Here is a 22,426-nt window from a genome sequence, read left to right as displayed (position 1 = left end):
TTAGAAGTAGGATGAACATAAAAGTTAGAAATAAGGCTGAAAAAATTACATCAGACACTGACTTTTGTCCTTATGGAAATAAAAGAAATTCTTTGCAATTTTACAGCCCAAGGATTGCTTATCAATTGCTTAATTTTTTTACCTGAATTAAAACCTGAGTATTGCTACCTTAACTGATTTTTTGCGTAGAAAATATTACTGAAATATTAGGGTTATATTAGCTTTATGTTTTGCATAATGCAAAGTGTAGTGGAAGGAACTGGTAAGACAACTTTTAAATATTGTGCTGTTCTTGGCATGATGCTAATGATGTTCAAGAGATAATAGGTCTGCTTTTTTCATGTTGAAGTTCATGGAATTTTTATATCTGGTTAAGGTTACTGCTTGCTTGATTATTTCAATGATTTAAACATTATCTGGACAATAAATTTTGTTAGAAATTACCTCAGGTGTTGGAAAGCAAGCATTGTTAAACTTGAATGGGAAAGATGGTTCTGTAGAAATGCAAAATAAACTTCCTTTTCTGTAGTTAAAAAAAAGCAGCAGCTTTTGAGATAGAAGAATGATGATGTTGATCATAGTAAGGGAAAGAATGGTGAGGGAAAGATTGTGGAAAACTTTGTTGATCATGGGAAACAAGCCAGGAGTCATAATAAAAGTTGTCACTAAAGATCCCAATGCTTTAGACAGTTTTTAATGACATTTGGACTACATCAACTGTTTTTATTCATAACTGCAGCATCAGTAACATGCGGTTGTATATTTTGCCTAAAATACAAATGGTTAATAAGGTTATTGAGCAAAATCAGGAAAATTTAAGTAACCCCAAGTGTGTTTATATGTCTGTGTGTCAAGGCTCCATGAAAGTTGGCTGAAGACAGCTTTGTCCTCGTGTCCTCTCTTTCAGTCAGTATCTTGTTGTTCACTGTCATAGTGACAAATGAAAACATTTCATGTCAGCAACTGCCAAAAGCCCTCCTGTGAGCCCTGCATTTTCTTTCTCTTTCTCAGTCAAGAGCTGCCATGAAATATGACTTCATATCAGTAAGCTACAACTTCATGATCAAATAGGCTAGCTGTTAGTCACTGGCTGGTGGCCATTTAGGTGGTGAATAATAGGCTTTACTTACCCATTTTTCACTGAAAGAGGAAATAAGTCTCTCTTTATAGGGTACCTCATATTACAAACATGGAGTATTTATCTATGACATAAGAGCCTATTCAAACAGTGCAGTGTCAAACTTGCTATAAATGAATGTGCTGGGCTTATACATTAAAAGGTGCTTGGCCGATATCCTGCTGGCTATGAAGGTTCCAGCAACTTTTTCTTTCCTGGCATCCATGTTACTTGGAAAAGCAATGTATGCACATTTATTACTATATATGTTACTGCTCTTTATAATTAGCAGCTGCCGGCTATCCAAGGGTTTTTCCTTTATTTCCTTCACCTGATCCTCCATTTTTTCTTACTTGGCTGTACAGGACCTTCATTTAATGTAAAATAAGTTACTGCATTTCTGGTCATAACTAAACAATGCTGTTGGGTTGGAAGCCTAAATTTGAAGTGGGACATAAAATTCTTCAGGGAATGAAAAGATGTGAGTCTAGCATTAGTGAGAGAATTTGTACTTAAAGAAATCACTGATGAAACTAAATTAGTAGGTTGGCCAGGACGGCAAATAAGAAAATAGTGTATAATAACATAGAGAAAAAAGACATCTGGAAATTGTGCAACTCATTTTTTTGTAATATCACTTTTCTCTCCTAATGAACACCCAGTGAAAATCCACGTACGTTGTATTTTCTTGATGGTTACAAAAGTGAGTAAGTTATTTTAATGAATGAAGAGTGATTTGGTATCAGCTGGTGTTGTTAGGTCATTATTGATCATCCACTCTCAGGGCTTAAAAGTTTTGAGGCAGAATTTGTCCCTCTGTCAGACTTGTCCCTTGGCTCTCCCCTGCTAATTCCTGTTTCTAGCCATGTAAAGTTTGAACATTCAGCAGAAGGTGACAAAAACAGTCAAGGAACTGGAGCATCTCATTTAAGAAGACAAGCTGGGATGGTTTTGCTGGTTCAGACTCAAGAAAAGATGAGTGAGGGATCATGTAAGTGTTTGAAGGGATGATGTCAAGAGGATGGAGCTGGGCTCTTCTCAGTGGTGCTGAAAGATAAGAAAAGACAGTGGGCAGAAAGTGATTCACAGAAATTTCCACCTGAACATGAGGAAGAACTTTACTGTGCAGGTGACTGTGCACTGGAGCAGATTGCCCAGAGGTGTTCTGGAGTCTCCCTCACTGGAGATATTAAAGAACTACCTGGACTCAATCCTGTGCATCCTCTAGGATGACCCTGCTTAAGCAGAGAGGTTGGACCAGATGACCCACTGTGGTCCCTTCCAACCTGACCCAGTCTGTGATTCTGTGACTATGACAGCAATGTCTTTTTAGTTTTAGAAATATAGTTATAAAAGGGAGAGTGGATGTTTTGATAATAATGTAAAATAAATCTACCAGTAGCTCTCCACCCTTCAAATTAATGTTTGGATTTTTTAGTTTGCTTGTAGATTTATTTGCATTATGTCATACTTGCCCCAAGTTGATTTCTGGAAAACAGACCCAACACAATATTGAGTCTGACTTTATTTCAGTTTTGACTCAAGTCTTGGGAGTTTCATATCACTATTTATGTGGCTTTGATATTTCCTTTCAGGAGCAGCATTAGGACTTTATTTATACTTATCCCATAAAGAATTTAAACTTTTTTTCATATCACAATCTGCCTTAATAATGAAAAAGGAATATTCTAGCAAAACTATCAAACCAAAATTTTATAGGTGGATAATTTTACTCATTTTCAAAACTTCTTTTCTTATATTCTGTGTATAAACTTAACATTATCTCCTTTCTTCATATCTTCTATTAACCCAAATGGAAAGTTGCTTATGAATTTCATACAGTATGGCAAGCTAGCTTTAGCCACTTTGGGGTAAATTCAAAATCTGCAAGTTTCAGACTCTAATCCCTGTGAAAAATAAACACAATATAAATTACCTTTACCCCTGGTCATGCCATAATTTGAAACTGTATAATTTCTATGAGCCTTTGCCATTCAGAATGTATTGATCATATGATACTGTGCTAAAGAAATCTCTAGCAGTACAAACTCCAAACTGATCAGCAAAGCCAGAATGGCAGCAGGCAAGACTGCATCAGCTGGAGCTCTGCTGTACATCCTCAGTCTCAAACCTGACTAAATCATCAGACCTTGGCTGTCAACAGCCTCAGTGCCTTCATGGACACTCACCACAAGCCCTAGGGACAAAAAGCCTTGTCTATGTATGCAAATTTGTAAAGACAGTGCTTAATTATGTTGCAAGGTTGAGTCCAGATAAGTGAGAAAAGAAGTCTGTGGTGGATAAATCATGGTAATACTGCAGCATATAAAACCATTCAGTGTTCATTGAAGTTAGGAATGGGTTTTGTGGAATGAAAAATACAATGCTGACCTTGGTGTTAGAGTAAAGTCAGAAAAGCTTGAAACAGGCCCTGGAGATTTGTGAACTGCTTCTAAGCCCTCTTTTTTTTTTTTTTTTTTTTTTTTTTTTTTTTTTTTTTTTTTTTTTTTTTCCCCAAGTGTCAAAGAGGTAGACTTTAGACTGACTCAGCACTTGTTGTTTTCTTTCTCAGTGGTTCAAAGAGAGGTATCTAAGCCTTGGTACCTTTTGTTCACATTTAAAGTGAGGAATGGGTACAAAGGAGGAGAAAAAAGGGGGAGGCATACAAATCAATCTTCACAATTGATAGTCAAAATTATACATTCAGTAACACTCTGGCATTTTGTAGTCCAGTTTATGTGTCTCAAACACTGCATGCTTAAATTCATATATATGGCTGCACATATACAATTTGAAGAACGCATCAAAGTTCTATGTCATAGTGTTCTCTGGACTGCTGTGGCACAGAACTTTCACAAAGAGCTTTTCACTTACCAGAAATCTTGGGAAGAAGGGAGGAGTCTCATATCTGTCTTATGTATGAAGTTTCTGAGACTTTTTGAGTATTGAGTCTGGTGTCTGTTTTGGTCATGTCCTTAACCACATCGTTATTTCATGGATTAATTGCAAGCAGCTCATAACGAGTGCAACTGAAACCTTCTTGAATAATGAGTATGAGGCATATTATTAAGGAGTTACATCCTTACCCCACAGTTAAGTTTGTTATGCTTTTACCTGTCTTGCTGGACTGCCTCGTGAAGCACCAGATTTGAGCTTTTTATTATTGCTGGTCTTAGGCCTCATTATCACTGAAGATAGAATGTATGATATGAATATGAATAAGAAATGAAGTCACTTATTTGCATTATCTGGGTGTATGTAGTACTCAGTGATGCAGATTTAGAAATTTCTGTTCTCATTGGTTCTGGCATAAGACATTGAGAATAGCATATTGTGCCATGAAGTGCATTAAACAAATTTTGGTCTTCAGGGTAAACACATATAAAGGAGTTTCTCATATTCCCTGCGTAACATAAGGCTATGCATTAATTACGAAGCCATTGTAAATCTTTTAGCATATGCTATTTGCAGCATGGCCAAGTCTTTATAAATAATAATTTATTTTTATTAACTTGGAAAAACAAATTACAAGCTCCTACCTCAAAAAATCTTGACAATTGAAATTAATTCCTTTGATTTTTAGTCAAATCCCCAACCTTTATTTTCAAGAATTGAAATGCCAATCTCTGAAAGCAAATAATTTTAAAAATGCCTTTACCAGACATTCAAGTTTTTGTAGAGACAGAGATGAAAAGTACTATTTATCTCTGTGGGTAGTCAACTTTTATGCTATAAACAAGATGCAGAGATAGTATGCTAATCTTGTCAGCTGCACTTTAGAAATGCAGTTTTACCTGGTAAGGAAAATTCAAAGTTTAGCTTAAAAATATTGCAATAGAATATCCTAATCTCCAGGGGCATAATTTTCATAGTAATTTTTTAATCATTGCAATATTTAACCAAGACGATGAATTACAGAAGAATTTTTCTAAGGTTATTAAAAGCAGAAGCAAACTCCAAATGCTATTCTGTTGTTTCTGAAATCCAGAATGTACTGTTGCATAAAGAAAGAAGGATAAGGCTACATTTTGCAGAAAGGCTGTTAGGTATATGCTTGGAAGAGTACACTCTATTTTGTGATATGATGTGCATCTTCAGGTGCTACTGTTATAAAACTCTGTACAATTACCAGCTTTAAAGTTTTGATTCTCAGTCAGTCCTTAAGCTTATACAGCTGAAAAGGATCTATACAGACTCAATCACTTAGGCAATGATTTATGCTAGCTTTATCTTCAGTGAGTCAACTTCTAAAATTTGAACTCTAACATCAAATTCTCATCTTTGCCTTCCTTTGATGGAAAGGAGATGGTCAACAAAATGAACTAAAATAGCCACATTCTCAAAGTAGATTCTGTACTTAAAGATATGTGAGATTAAGGGCACAGTTAGTTAAGACTTAAACTAATAAAAGGAGTGGGTAGGTAAATAAAGTGCTGAAAAGTTATATTTTCCATGGTAACAGCAAAATGCAGCTTCTGAGATTATAATGCTGGAAGAAGAACAAAACAGAGAAAAGAGAAAAACTGAACAATCAGGGTGAAGGTAGTAGTATGGTAGTAACTCCTTGAAATTTTTATTAGTCTTGTCAGCTTGAATCATGGAGTTAGAATTGTATCATTCTAAAGTGTTAATTTAAAAAAGAATAAAAGCCCTTTTTGCTTGAACTTTACAAAGATTTGTAGAAATGACAGTGTAATTAAAAAAATCACAGTGAATTTTCATCTAACTGTCTCACAATATACAGTGGCAGAACATATTTTTTGACAAATGTACAGGATCTTTGCCTACGAGCCACTCAAATTCTCAAGTCTGACAATATCATCACGCAGTATACTATATTGGGTAAAGAATCAGAAGAACTAAGAAGTGTTTTTTCTTCTCGCTCTCTTTTTTTCTTCCTCATATACGGCTAAAACATCTTCAGAAATGTTTTAATAAATTTAAGTAGTATTAAGTTCCCACAGAGTGGGACAACTGTTAGGTTTCACTAAAGGTTGTTGGCACAAGCAAAGTGCTGAGATTGAAGAGGAGACTGTGACTCGGGAGGCCCTGGTAAGTTATGTCTCCCCTCTTATCTATTTTCTTGTCCCACTAATTTACAGTTGGTTTAAGTCACAATGGCAATCCCATTTTCCCTCATCCCATCACCTTCAGGTTCATGGGTATTCCTTCTGTGTTCAATTCTCCTGAACTTTTCACAGAGGTTTAGCACTTTCTGTTTCTTATGGAAGATTTGTATGTGTTATTTGGGCTTCAGCAGTGCACTTTTGAGAGGGCCAGGTAACCTAAAATTTATCTGATACAGACATAAATTCTGGAGTGTGTGTTTTTAAAGTTCTTCAGGATGTGAAACTTTGCCAAAACTGCAAGCAACTGAAGACTGACACCTGTCTTTGTAATACCATATTTCAGTTGTGACCAAAACATTGAGTTTCTGCACTATATTTCATCTGTAGTCTATGTAAAAATATTAACTATATAGCTCAAACTCACCAACTGGCATCTCTAAAATATTCCCAAATGCTTCCTTAAATGGTTTATTTTACCTGAGATATAGACTTCAATTTTTGTGGGTGTGGGAGGGAGACTTTCCACAGACTAATCAGTCTTTATCACCAAAAAGGAGATCACTGATTATACATCAGAGATCAAAGAGCAAACACATGGTTTGGGCATTTCTGTCATACTGAAGATGGTAGATATTGCTCCTGGTTTTAGTTTCACTGTCTGCAGCACATTTTTTCTTCACCTGTGACACAGTAAATGACCAAGTACCTACTTATAAATTATTAAATCAATGACCTACAATGAGATAAACCTAACAGCGTGTTTGTTAGGAAAGGTCACCCAGTCTGTTATGAGGAGCTGACTGGAAAAAAACTTCCTTAGCTATAGCCATTTTGACCTTTCAATTTTTCTCTCCATAATTATAGTTGCAAACAAATAAAATTTTAGACAAAGAACATTCAGGTGCTAATCCCTCTCATGATGAAGCCAATATTCTTAAGAAATATGACATGGATAGCTTTCCACAGCTGATTTCATTCTAAAAGTGCAGGATTTAGGGGGCTGAAAGAGTAGCCTGAGGCTTCCTAGAGGAGAAACTACTGTCCTTTTCTAAGAATTATCATGTTTGTGGCATCCACATTCTCTGAAAAAATTCCTTCACCCCGGATTTTTCTCCTGGGAAGCTGAGAGGCCTCAGAGAAAAGGCAAACAATTCTTACCTCATTTGCTTCTCCTGTGTTGTGCTTGTTTTGCATGTGTTTGGAGATTGTTTACCCACAGGTGATTGCCTGATTGGATTCTGCTGTGAGCTGTTTTGACTCATTGGCCAATTGGGGCCAAGATTTGCTGGGTCTCTGGAAAGAGTCATGAGTTTTCATTATTATCTTTTTAGCATTCAATAAGTATCTTTTTCTGTATTCTTTAGTATAGTAAGGTATAGTATAGTATTCTTTAATATAATATAATAAAGTAATAAATTGGCCTTCTGAGAAGATGGAGTCAGATGCATCATTCCTTCCTTTGTCAGGCGTGCCCTGCAAATACAATACATGTTAACCTTAAGGCTGCTTTGCAATACTGTGTCCAACAATAACGCATCACTTAGAAGTTTTTTCTGGACATGTCTGTGAGCCAGGAAGCTACCAGGTACCTTTGAAAGATTTACTTCCTGAATGCCTTCATTCATTACCCAATGGTCAAATACTGTGTCAGAGTTGGAGGTGTTTTCCACAGTGCTATGGCAACCTCAAGATGCAGGTTCTGTTAAAAAGACTGAAGGAAACGCATTCACATTTCCATGCAAAAATATGTTTAGTGCTGGTCCTACATTTGTGTCTCTGGTCAGTTTTGTTTATTGTTATGTTACTGCTGAAGTAAAAAAAATAATGTTGCTTCCCTATTTCATAAATGTAACAGCTCATATGCCTTTTCCTTTTTATTACTGTAATATTTGTGTTTCAAATAATTTTATGGTGATAGCTTTGCATCTGATGTGTGATATATTTTGAAAAAAGTTAAAAGATGGATTGATAAAATGAATTGCAATGGCTAACAATAGTTTGAAATTAAAAATTATGAGAAATTGTGACAAATGCTTATAGTAATATCTTCTTATAATTGATGCATCTATGGATGATGCCTCTGTTATGGGTGCTGAAGTGCATTCCAGGTGAATTTATTATCTTGAGCATCCAGTATTGTAAGTTAATGTCATTTCATAGAAAAAGATTAAAGACATTACAGCTACTGAAACTGGTTTGATTTTAAAACTTCAGGACCATTTTTAAAATTTGTGGTCATTCTTTGTTGGAACCATTCTATGAAGAAGTCATTCGCTTTTCCTCTTTAAAAAAAATTTTCCCCCTCATATACTAATCTCACTTTGAAACAGAAGGTATATGGGGGAACTTATTTTTCTGGCTCTGAAATGGCTTTCTCCAGCATGGAAGAAAGCTGAATTGCTACTGCCTCAATTGTATTCCTAACAGTATTTGATCTCAGATGATTCTTTAAGCACTTTGTAAATGAGATTGCTAGGGATGTTGTCTTCAATTACATTTCAAACTGTGGGGTGTGTGTGGGGAAATAGGTAATTGTTTTGTAAAAAAATAAATTATGAAGAAGGATTTTTACAAGCATTGGCACTGAAAGAGACTTTGGGTTACTCTTGAGTACAATTATATGAAAAAATAATAGATTACTATCTTGTAAGTTTCAGTATTTCAAAGTTCAACAAATGCACAGTCCAGTCCTAGTGTATGTGAAAAAATATTTTCTACAGGCTTAAAAATACTGATCCTATAAATTCAGAAAAATTAAAAATGCTTCTAATCTGTAAATATGTCTGTATAATGCAATGTACAAAACCCACAGTCTGCTCTACTTAAGATGCATGTGTTTGCAACTATTTGTTATGGCTTTGCTGGAACAAATCCTCTGGGTAAGTACCTAGCTGCAATGAAGAACAATAGGATGTTTTGGTGTAACCCAGTGTTTTAATTTGCTTATTCAATTCTTTGTTTATGTGTCACATCAAAGAGTTAATGAATAGTCAGTTTATAATTATAAAAGGGAAATTATCAATTTAATAAATTATTTTAAACTAAGAATTTATTTTAGAAACTTCCTTTTCAATGATGTGGGTACTTCAGTGATGCCCATTTGGCCTCCAAGGCCTGGAAGCTGGTCTTTGTTCCTATAGTGCTGACTCAGAGTTTTATGATAAAAATTGAATAACCTATAGATGGCAAGTTCCATAAGTTTAATCCAAAATATTAATAGAGAGTTTTAAAGGACAAAAATTCCTTGTTTCTGCCACAGGTCACAATCTGCCTCTTCAGTGAGGCAGTGCTGGGGGTCAAATTCAGTGCATAGAGGTTTCTCTACTGCTCTTTCTCTCACACCTTTTTCCTATGTGAAAAGCAATGTATGCTGGTGTGAGTTTTTCACAGAGCCCATGGGTCTGTGCAGCAGAAGGGAGAGAATACATCTTGTGTGTGTCCGTGGTGGCCACCAATGACTAGCTGGTATGTAGGCAACCTAGCGTTGACGTGGCAGTCCTAACAATTTATGGATGTTTTTGTCTCTTCGAACTGTTTTGTGGATCCTTCATGCATCATGGATAATAGGATCTCAGCCATGGAACATTCAAGTTATGTTAAGGAAGGTATATTTGTGACAGTTCTACATGGTTTAAACACAATTTTTAGAGGTGATTTTTTTTTTTAAATCAAAGTTTATCACAGAAGTATATCCTGTAAAAATTACTTGTGCTTTCCTGAGATGTTTTTTTCTTTTTAAAAGGGAAGTTTAACTCATGGATTATTCTTTCACAAATCTTGTTAAACTTTTCCATGGGCATTTACTCATCTCTGCCCTGATCAGATTTCTGCTTCAAATGTTAAATGTTAAACTTCTTGCATTTTCATTTCATGAATTTAGAAATGCACTAAACTAATTTTAAGTGTCTGTGCAACATCTGCCAAAAGTTTAAGCAATATAATCACTAGCTGATGAGGAAAGTGGTTCTCCTCTTAAGAAAGATAAAGAAATTAATTTTCTCTTTTAAGGTTCTTATAAACAGCTAGGGTGTCATGATTTACCCTTAGGCAGCAACTAAGGCCCATACGGATATTGGATCACTCCCCTGCACCCTGGAGAGTTTTATGTGTAGTAGAATCAAATCAGGACCAGGTAACACCCATGGGTTGAGATAAAAACAGTTTAATAATTGCTATAAAAAAAAAATACTACTACTAACAGCAGCAGCAGCAATGATGTAATTACAATGAAAAAGGACATAACAAAAAGAGGAAGTAATAAAACCCCAAAGAAGGTGAATTATGCACAAAACCATTGCTCACCAGCATCTAATTGATGCGCAGCATGTCCGTAAGAAGTGATGGATCCCTCTTGGCCAACACCCCAGTTTATATACTGGGAATGATCTATTGTGTGGAATCTCCCTTTGACCACTTTGGGTCAGCTGTCCTGGCCCTGTTCCCTCCTGGCATCTGGTGCACCTGCTGACTGGCAGAGCATGAAAAACTGAAAAGCCTTGACTTAGGGTGAGCACTGCTCAGCAACAACTGAAACATCAGTGTGTTATCAACACTATTCTCATATCAAATCCAAATCACAGCACTGTACTGGCTACTGGGAAGAAAATTAACTCTATCCCAGCTGAAACTAGGGCAGGGAAAGGAGTTACTGGTTTAGAGTGAATTTTTGTGTGTAGTTCTTGGTGGAAAAAAAAAATGTTATGGACATAACTAATGTATGACAACTGTACAATTAATTGTACTTAACTGTACAATTGTATGCAGAACTCTAAAAATTAACATTGGACAAAAGAGTCAGCATCCTTTTTTAATAACACACATACTTTTCATTGAATTGCTGCATTTTGCACTCTTTGTCCTAGGGCTGCTAAATACTCTAGAGGCTAAGAGAGAGTCTTACAGTGGAGCAGAAATGTGGTGGCTGAGTGATACCTAGGAGTTATGGCATTATTCTCTAATTACAAGTGGCCATGTAAAGTCAGCAGAAGTGAACTCTGCTGATGGCGTGCCTTAATTCTTGTTGCCTCTGAGAAATGATATTGTAATGATCATTACTAGGTTGAAAAAACTATATGAGTGACTATAATGGGTAGTCCGACAGCTACAAACTCTTGATCATTTATGTCTGTGGAACAAGAACGACAACTGGATTTTACGCTTTGTGTTTTGTAGCTGTTTCAGTCTTTTAAATGACAAATAATTATGGTTTTGGGTGTGGATTTTTTGTTCTTTTTAGGGGTTTTTTTTGTTTGTTTTTTAAGTACCACAACACATGAGCTTTTGGGATAATTGTACTCTAAATATGCTCTTGTGACTATTGAAAATAGAAGGGGAATTAAATGCAATTTCTAGTGAAGAAAAGCAAAGAATAATAAATTTTATATTAGTCAAGAGGACAGTAGAAATGAAAAATAATTTTTTTCTTGCAGAATGATATAAATGAATGCACCCTCTGAACCAGTTTGTATAAATCAGACTGAGATTAGAAATCTCTTAATTGATGGTCTGTGCATCTGGAATCCACTCCTGAAGCATAAATGTGCTGAAAAAAAATAATTGAAGTATTAATATTTACTGTTAGTTTCTCCTCCTTGAATTTGTAGTCAGTTACAGTGTATTGGATAAGTTGTATAGAGGATTTTCCTGCCTATTTTAAAGTTTTTTGCAGTGTAATATTTACAAATTTTGCTTTAAAGACTGAAATTTTAATTGACTTTTCGATGGCACTAACTCTAAAAGTGACAATTGCTTCGTAAATATCAACAAACACATTTCAAGCACCTCATTTTGTGAGGTGACGTCTAATTTTTACCCTTCCTGATTTATTAGAACATTAAATTAAAATTATTGCAGTTTCTTGGAATACTCAGCAGAAGGGTCTGGAGTCTGATTTGGGAAAGTGTTTAGTGTTCTGTGACAGTTCACACTGAAAGTACTCCCCAAATGCCCTTCTGCAGACTATGCTCTCTAACAAGCACCCAGATCAGCTGCCAGACATCTGTGGAAAACTTGATTAAAGGTTTGATAGCAAAATTCAGAACAGCCAAATCCTGACTGCACTGCTTACTATAAAACGTTTGTTTATTCCTCACATGTACCTCTCTGTCAGGATGACTGCAGTATTCCCACAGCTGAGGAAAAAGGGCTTTTGTTACAAAACAAGTTCTGTCACTATCACCCTCATGTCACATGGGTGAATCCTTTGTCTAAATCAAGTCACTTTTCTAGGAAATCACAGAGGTTATCCTCTTTGCTGAAGTGATAATATTCCTTATTCACTTTACATTTATTTTTTCCCAGCTGTCTCTTGCCATTTCTACAGGAAAACCTCTCTGATCTATTTTTAACTTGCTTTTGGATCCCAGTCAATTCTGGTCCCTTTTTCTCCCTCTTCAGTTTTTGATTCATTTTGTTGTCTGTCTACCTTGTTGCAGGATCCTTTTTTTGTCATATCCTTTCTTTGTGAATTAAGTTAATCCATTTTTTGAAGTGTAATGAACACATTTGGAATAAGAGTTCATGCCCAGGGAGCTGATCAAAGACAAAATTAACTGTCTCTGAAGGACAATCCTTATTAAAGTCCTTAGCCAAATACCAATTTTCAGGTTTTTACATCTGCACGTAAAACCTGGCTTTAGTTATTTAATGCCAGCTTCACTTCTGGCATGCTTGAAAGTAGCATTATGGTGAACCGCACTATGCTAATTTTTGCAATACTAAAACTTCTCCTAATCGGTGTTACCAGTTGGTACATAAAGAAGAAGAAACATGAAAATAAACATCAGCAAACAATTCAATATGGAATTCTCCACAGAGAGGTGTATTCAGCTGTTCTGATACACAAACTGGAACATTCTATGGTGATATGAGGAGAGGAGGTGAGCGTGAACTTGTGATTTGTAATTTTGCCTTGTTCTCTTGATCAGGAAAGATAGGTGGCAAAGAGTAACACTGTGTAGTGGGGAATAAATGAGAAAGGAGCAGGTTATAAGATTTGCAAGAGGTTATATGGCTTATCAGAACAGCAGACTTCCTTTAGTCTCTGATAGACATAAACATTTTGTAGAGCAGCATTTTTTCACAGCCCCCTTCACTCCCCCAAACCACAACCAAATGACCAGCTAAAAACTTTATTAGGTTACTGTAGTCCCCCAGAGGTTACTTCTCATGCAACTTACTCAGTAAACCTTCTAATAATCAGGTTAAAAATCTCTATGTGCATTAAGAGAAATGGAATAGATTCATCTGTATTTAGCTTGAAAAGAACAAAATTACTCCAGAGATGTCACACTCTCCAGGGATGCTCCTCTATCTCTCATGAAGTTACAGGAAAACTGGGAAGGCATTTGATAAGGACTATTCTTGCTTCAGTGTCCTCTTAGCTTGGATGATTATGAAGTTATTTTGGATAGAGTTTCTTTTTTAAGCGCTTCTCTGATTTCTGATTTTTGGAGAGTTCCCTTTCATTTTTACGTTGGTTTGTTCTCCATTTAAGACTGTGAATCATAAGAGTAGTGTTAATTGACACTACATTGATACCTGGACATTATTAATGCAAAGTGTATGACTTAACTGTCAAGACTGTAATGAAGCTGTTTAGTTCTAGGCTGTATTTCACAGAATCAGAGAACTGCTATTGTTGGAAGGGATTTTTGGGGATCATCTTGCCTAACCCCCCTGTGAAGGCAAGGCCACCTAGGGCAGGTAACACAGGAGTGTGTGCAGGGGGTTTTGAATGTATCCAGAGAGGAAAACTCCATAACCTCCTTGGGCAGCCTCTTCCAGTGTTTTGCCACCTCAATGTAAGGAAGTTCTTCCTCATGTTGAGATGGAACTTCTTGCATTTTAATTTATGGCCATTGTTTCTTATCATGGACCTGGGCACCACCAAAAAGAGTCTGGAAACGTTCTCTTGGCACTAGCTTTTGGGGTATTCATATGTATTAATGGGATATTCTCTCAGTCTTCTCCACACTAAACTGGTCCAGCTCACTGCGTCTCTCCTCACATGAGAGATGGTCCAGACCCCAACTCATCTTTGTGGGTTCTGCTGGACTGCCCCTTCTCCAGTTGCTCCTCGCCTTTCTTGTGCTGAGGAGCACAGAACTGGACACAACACTCCTGATGTGGCTTCACCAGGGCTGAGAAGAGGGTCAGAATCACCTCTTTCCACCTGCTGGCCACACTCTTCCCAGGATATCATTGGCCACAAGGGCACTGCCAGCTCACGGACAGCTTGTGAGGGACCCCCAGATCCTTCTCCACAGAGCTGCTCTCCAGTGCGTCAGGCATCAGCCTGGGCTGGTACTTGGGGTCATTCCTCCCCTGGCACAGGACTCTGCACTGTCCTGTTGAACTTCATTAGGTTTCTCTGTGTCCAGTTCTCCAGACTATTCTGTCTGTCTCCATCCTATTTCTGTCAGTCTGGTTTGTTCAAGGATAGTATCAAAGAGCAGACTCCCTGGCTACCAACACAGCTTACAGTTCTGGGATTTTCCTCTTTCTTTCAAACAGCTTCATGCTTTAGATTTGCAGAAATTTATAACCTAAGGGAACAATACTTCTAGGTTAATTCAGTCAGCCTTGACAATCCTCCTCCAGAAAAATTGTACATTACCCTATATAGGAACAGCTGTGATATGGCAGAAACATCAAATGTCACAAGTATTTCAGATGCTTCATGAAACACTTGTATTTTTCTCTCCACCCTCCCACATTTTTTGGGACAACTGGTTCCCTTTGAATTTTTATTTTTTTTTATAAGCACTGAAACTTAGCACATGTAGGTAAAGCATGATGGTGTAAAAGGAAATTATTTAACATACCTGAAATCACACACATACAAGGAGAAATGAAATTCTGTCAAATGACACTGACAGAATCTTGTGCTTTTTTTTGGATCTTTTTTTTCCAAAACTGGAAGAAAAAGATGAGGGCAAGGTTGTATTTTGCTTCCACAGAAGCCGGAAAGTGAACTTTCATACTTCAAAAGTACTTGAGCAGACTGTATTGAAATCTGAGTTAATTGATAATACAAACAGAAAAGAATATTATCAAATCAGAATTCGTTGCCTTCTGGGACAGATGGAGAACAAAAATGATGCCAGGCATTGGAGCTAACTCTGCTCCTGATTCTGGGACTCACTAAATTAACAGAGTTGAAAAGACTTCAGAGTGCAGTGCCCAAATATACTTTCTTATGGCAATTTTAAGACAAGGTGGAAAAAGAATTAACACAGGTGCCTATTTATGCCTGTAAGTGTAGAAAGCAGAGACAGATAAAGCCTCAGAATCCAGTCTCTCAGGCTCAGGATGTAAAGTCTACTTTCTAACAAATTCTTTCTCCAAGTTATTACACGAAAAACTGGGGTGATTTAGGTATAGGACTTTGCAGTTCTTTGAAATGTGGCAAAAGCAATCTTGTTATTCAAAAGAGAAGACACCCACTGAAATGCCAGCAGCATGCAGAAGTAGAATTATATTAATCCTTAAAATTCTGATTAACATCTCTGCAGCTCTCTGCTTGTACAAATGGTAACTAATGCAGTGGAGAATAAAATGTCTTTAGTCCTTGAACTAAAATATAGCAATTTCTCTGTGTAACCTGTGTTTTTAAAAGAAGACATATTTTGCTTTACATTGCTGCTATAAGCACTCAAACCATGGCAAGGTAGTAACAATATTTTTTCAAAACACTGAAGTTTTTCATGTGTTCTCATCTGATTATATGCTAAAATAATGTATTAGATGAAGCAGATCAATTCTAGCATAAATGTGAAATAGACTCACCCTGACATCTACCCTTACTGTTTTTGGACTGGGTATCTACAGTGGTGTTGTACAATGTAATGTATGAATTATTAGAACAGTGTGCATTATGACAACAAAAGAGATGCATATTTGTATGATATTTCTCATCACAGTACTTCAGCCCTTCTTCAGAACTTTTCAGAATCTTGGTTGAGGAAATATATCAGCAATTGCTACAGCTGATGAAGTTCTTATTAGTCAATTATAGTTTGACCAATTAATATAGATATTAGTATGGCTTTCCTTTTGTTTTTATTCTGTTCTGTACACAAAGTGAAAAAAACCCTTATAATTTTATAAAGTGAATATTTGGTTTTGGTTATGGATCATTTCCATGAACCTTATTCTACATGCAAGATAAATTTTCCTAGGTCAAAAACCTTGTTGTGTATGAACATTATCTGCTCAATGAAGAGGTTGAGCAGTCAGCCAGATGTGTATTTTGTTTGATTCCAGATTCAGTGCCATAATGGAGAACTAAATAAATCCCATAGGCTTAAACAACAAAGGTGTATTAGTGAGATGCAGAACTACTGACCTAAGTGAGCCTGTAATCAGACATCACAGAGTGTAGTAACTGGGGAATTATGAAAGACAATGTTGATTAGAGTGAAATGATGTTAGACATGAAGATTAAAGCTGGTGAAAAACATTTTAGAATTCACAGAGATAGTGCATTTCAGCTTATCACACATTCTAAGACATGCATGTTTATGCCTCTGAGTTCCTGATATTCTGTGACAAGGCCTCCCAGACCTGCCTTTCCACCACTACTCATTTAAATTTCATAGCACAGCCCCACCTAGTGAGAGAGCCAGCCCTACAATTCCATCCAATCCACTGTTGCAAAAGCTCAGGCTGTCAACCCTATCGTTTCCCCACAGTTTTTCCTTCTCCTCCCTTGATACATCAGAGAGTGCATAGCTGGATGCTTCAGGCTCTGGATGTCATACATGTTTTCCACCTTTCATCTTTCTATTTATAAAGCCTGTCAGCTTTTTTTCACCATTTCAGTAAAGTGCAGTCACTGTTGATAACTTTGGGACCCTCTAGCACACACCCAAATTTTGCACTTTTTTGGGCTGATACCTGCCTCTGGATGTTGAAACCAACCTTGAACTAATCTGCTCTGCATTCTATAAGGCTATTTTACTCAGGCTGTTGGTAGTTTGAATTTCTAGTGCAATCTATTTTGGGAATGTGTGACAGGCTTCATGTAATTTAAAGCTTAGAAATGTCTCCTACTCATTGAGAGCTCTGTCTGAACTTGAATGTTCATGTGTACACTTGAAAACTATTAAAATCTTGGGGGAGATCGTCCTCTAGCATGACTCCCTGCTGATTGGGGCTTTGAGCTGGTTCCCCTGTCCTCTTTTCTTCGTGTATTTTTTACTTGTTGCAATGGTTGCCTCTGTTGCAGAGGAGCTGTGTTTTTAGATATGATGTCCTCTTGATATTTCATGCTGAGTCTAAGAAACAGCAGCACTGCTAATTGTAATTTCTCTTTTTCCCCTATGACTTCTCCTGATCATAAAAAAAAGAATGGTTCTTGGAGGTAGGCCAGTAGTGAAGCTGACAGTCCCAGAAGCCTCCTAGCAATACTCCTTCAATGAATTTCCAGGCGCAGTGACCGCAATGCAGTAGAGCAGATTCTTTAGACAAGGTCAGACTGGTATTCAGCAGAATGCAAATAGAAGTTGTAACTCAGCACAGACATATCTCACTCTGTCACATGTGCTGCCTGCTGACAAATTAATAACTCTTTCAGGACTTAAATGCAGATGCTTTTCAAGGCTGTTCACTACATTGGTGGCAACTATAATGTTCTTGGATATACCTACTGTGTACATTTCTTTTTGATGATGAGGTAAATCACTGAGCAGGGAACAATTACTGCCTAACTGCTTATATCCCACTGAGTGTTACAGTGGGTTGGTGTTAGTTCACAGTGCTGTCTGCAAGCTGTCCATATATCAGTGGTTTGAAAGGGAACTCTTGAGCTGTGGCATGATGTGGGCAAAAGCTGTGTTTTCTTTCTACCTGTCTTACAAGATGAGGTCACCATCAGTGCTTGGGCCAGAGAAGTGATACTACAGTGCTCCATTCTGCCATCAGCAGGAAGTGGCGTGTGAACCCCTGGAATGTATTGGGTGCTGACTTAGAAACACTCTTAAAATGTTTACAATACTTACTGTGAAAAACAGCTTCTTCAAGGAAATCTGGATGAGGGCTTACAGTTGGAAAAGAGGAAGATTTCCCGGTAGTGCTTGTCCCTGACCTTATCTGTGGCAATGATCTGCCTTCAGGGGCAGACCCAGGAAAGAAAGTGCAAAAATATATGTGTAGAGGGGCTTGCTCAAGGTCTGTTGAGTGCTGGCATGTGCTCTGCAGCATCCACACAGTAATCTCCAACCATGTGCTGCAGCAGAAAGTGTTTTACTGTAAAATCTTGTAGGAGGGGGCAGAGACTTGTCTAGGACAAAGATTAAGAAGATGACCCCTTCCCCTAGATAGTTGCAGACACAGTTCTTTCTCTGTTGGTGATGGTTGGATATCTACTCAAGAAGAATAGGGAAGCTAAGGAATAAGAAAAGGCCTGAACAAGTCTGAAGAAATCTTGCTATGGTATTTGGGTCAGTCCTAGATTTTGTTTTCCTTAATGTGAAGAGTCTTTCAAGGCTTGCAGAGCAAGATGTGAATAGTTTCTTCATGGTGTTGTCTACTACATAATTTACCCAGGTGCAAAGCAGGGTCTTCCAACTGAGCTCAGTCTGATGTACAAGAGCTTGTTGCAGTGCTCAGGGACAGGGTAGGAACACTTGGTGCTCCAGAGAAGGAAGAATGAGGAAAGAAAATGTTGAGAAGACAAAGGATGTGTGAAAATAAGAGAAAGTAGCAAAAGAAAGAAGCGCCTGAAGAGGAGAAATATCTGAAAAGGTAAAAATTACAACTAGACGGTACCTTGACTGGCTGAAAAATGAAATGAAACAGCAAAAAGAGGCACATGAGGCTTGGCCTTGGAAGCATGCCACTGAATCTCATGATTCTTGAGAGTTCTGTTAGTTTCCTTTTACACTAGATAAGGATGGGAAGGTTTCTACCTGGTACTATGGGGTAAGTGAATTCAGGTAGGATTGGAAAGCAATGGATTGTTCCAGTTCACTCTCTCACCCTATCTAGGGAAATCTTGGAGTGAAATTTCTTATTTTCCATATGACAGCTTTATCTACAATGGACTTTTTAAAATTTAAACTTCACCTGTGTTCCAAGGAGTGATGTAGCATGTGTCAAGTGAGGAAATTCTGAAATCAGCCAAGTCAAATAAAAACTGTAAGGGTAAATACATACCTGTTAAACATGTTCTCCAAGAGATGAGACACAAACGTACACCTGTGTCATAAATTTCACCTGTTGTAAATGTGCACAAAATTACATTGCTTCCAAATGATCTGGGCTGATATTTATACTGTGGCAGTAGTAATGTGTTAATGTACTTCAGCATTATATTCCCAGAGAAAGTAGAAGCATAGTTCAACAAACAATAATGTATAGTAAATTGATAGACAGGTATAGGATAGACATGACCTGCACTGTTCATCCTCAAGTCAAAAATCATGCAGCTATATATTGAGAATATTGATTCATTTGTTTTTATGACTGCAGAATAAATTTTGAATGAGTGAGAAGTCTACATGTACATGAGATCTCTATATAAGCATTTCTCAGAAGAAAGTGCAGAATCATAGATTATTTTACTTTGGAAGGTACCCACAAAGATCCTCTAGTCCAATCCTGCTGAAAGAAGCAGAGACATCTTCAACTGGATCAGGTTGTTCAGAGCCTCATCCAACCTGACCTTAAATCTTTCCAGGGATAAGACATACATCAGTTCTCTGGGCAACATTTTCCAGTACCTCACCACCATCAAAATAAATGACGACTTCTTTATGTCTAGTCTGGAATGACATCACCGTTCTTACTAGAATTTGACATTTTCAAGAAATGAAAAGTGATTATGAAAATTATTAACTGTGTAAATATAATACATGAAGTAAGTTCAATAGGCCAGAATGCACTTCATTTTTTTCAGCTATAAAAGTAAAAACAGAACCAAACCTCAAATTTCTAAGATGTGCTTCTAGTTTTTGAGAAGAATATTTGCCTGCAAGTCACATTTGGAGTACATTTTATGTTTAAGGTGACTAATATTGAAAAACGGGGAGGTCAATTCTTAGTAAAAGAATACAAAAGTCAGAATGCCGCTCAGTTCCCATGTCAAAAGCTTTAGTAATCTAATTGAAATAAGCTTAATGGCACTGGCATATTTTTCTTGAATTAAACATAAGAGTAAGCAAGGAAAAATAATTTTCTGTGTCTCCAGGGTATTTTGTTCAGTTTGAAAATGACAATAACAAAATAAAAGCCTACATAAATACCATTTACATAGAAAAGGCACAGTAGTGTCTTTTCTTAAAAGGTGTGCAATTAAGTACATTTTTCAGGGAGTAAGTCTTATCTTGCTTTTACTGCTTTAGACTATCATAGTTTTTTAGGCCTATCAGTAGTAAGTTTTGACAATGAATGTAACTGTTGTCTTCTAAATTTTGAAGAACAGTCAAATCCTTATTTTTTTTATTTTAAGAAACTAGGACTTTATCAGTTAACAGAGAATAGCAAAGACATTAATGTTTTTTTGGGTAGATTTCTACCACCCCTTCAAGTTATATAGATTGAAAAGAAATAACATGATTTATTCTACTGAAGCAACCCAGTGTGAAATAATGTCTTTTTAAAAAAAGTTTTTCCTCTGTCATGAGGAACGGTAGGAGGAGGGTATAACTAACTAACTAACTAAATAAATACACAAAAAACAAAGCCTTGATTGCCACTCACTGTTGTAGACATTGTAAAAAGCTGCTATATTAAGAAACAGGGAGCTTGACTGTGTTGATTAACTCTGTGAGTGCAACTAAACACTGTATAATATTTACACTACAAAATCACATTAGCAGTTCACTTTCCATAAATTTAACTTTGCTTTCCAGCTAACTAAATATACACATTATTTTGGCATCTTCATAAGAAAGGAAATGGAATATAAGATGCCTCAAAAACTTTACTATTGAGTAATTTTGTGTCAAAACTAAAATGCACAATCATTCTTCTCAAAGTAAATTAGATATGCCGTAACAAGTGCAGAACAAAAATTCACATAGGTAGGTCAACAATTATGGTCCTATTGTCAGAGATTTTGTGAATTTTCTGGCCTAGAAAAGATATTGAAATTATAGACTCAGTGGGAGGGAATGGGAATGGATCCTGCTCTTTGCTTGAATAGCAAAACTGATGCTGTGCACACTTTAAATTGAAATGCCAAGTGTTTTGGGGGTGGGATGTTTAAATGTGAGGGAAGGGAGGGAAAGTAGCAGTGTATAGTCTAGCGTAGTAAAGAATGGGACAGATTTTCATTTCTTAAATGTTTTTGCACTTCACAATCCTTAGCTAATATGATGGCAATCAGAAAGGTGTATTTTTTCTGGAATTTGATCACAGTTGCCATAAAGTAAATAATATATGGTCACATTTAAGGCTGCTCTCGTTAGGCCAAATGAAGCCCTTTCCTCACAGCACAACAGGTCAGACAGCATTCCTAGCAGAATATATTCTATGCTGCTTTTCTCCACCTTGCCATCTCTTCCAATGAGGTACAGGGTTTTCAGCATGGGTAATAGCCTAAATTGTCCTTACTGTATACTTGAAATTTGTATACCAATTCACATTTAACTTAAATGTTTCCTTTTTTTTAAATAACTGAAAACAGATATTTGAAGGGGACTCTCTGCTATGAATAGTGTACACTAGAAAAATATTTGCTTTGTCATTGTATACATCTGACATTTCTTGACTATTTAATTTCTATCTTTTTAAAATTTATCCTACATTTCTAAAAGAATGAAATCCTTCAACAGATTCGATTTGATTCTTGCTTCCTCCTCTTTGTCCTAGACATCATGTTTTAAATTGAACTTCTATTAGAGATTTATAGAATGTCTAATAGAAATCAAGGCTTTAAATGCATTAAATGTCCTTGGACTTCATGTTATACTACACCATTCAATTTTGGGGAGAAAAGAAAACAAGCAACTTTGTACCTTGGTTGGCACTATGACAATAAAATCTTAACTTAGTTGGGAGAGTATTGGTCAGAATATACATGATATGTCAGAGCCATATTGGAAATATATTTGAAACGAGAGATGATTTTATTATGTGGTACATGCTTTTGCGTCTTTGCATTTATCAATTTATTTTGATGACCTGTTAAGTGACTGTGTTAAAAATTCATATTTTTTTTAAGCATTAATATTTACTTTGGTTTTAAAATATTATTATGTGAAGTGGTGTATTTGCAGACATGTTTTTTGTAAGG

This window comes from Melozone crissalis, unplaced genomic scaffold (genome assembly GCF_028551555.1).
Source record: "Melozone crissalis strain CALT ecotype California unplaced genomic scaffold, PUWL_Pcris_2 ptg000042l_1, whole genome shotgun sequence".
Taxonomy (NCBI): domain Eukaryota; kingdom Metazoa; phylum Chordata; class Aves; order Passeriformes; family Passerellidae; genus Melozone; species Melozone crissalis.
Note: the sequence above shows the minus strand (reverse complement) of the source record.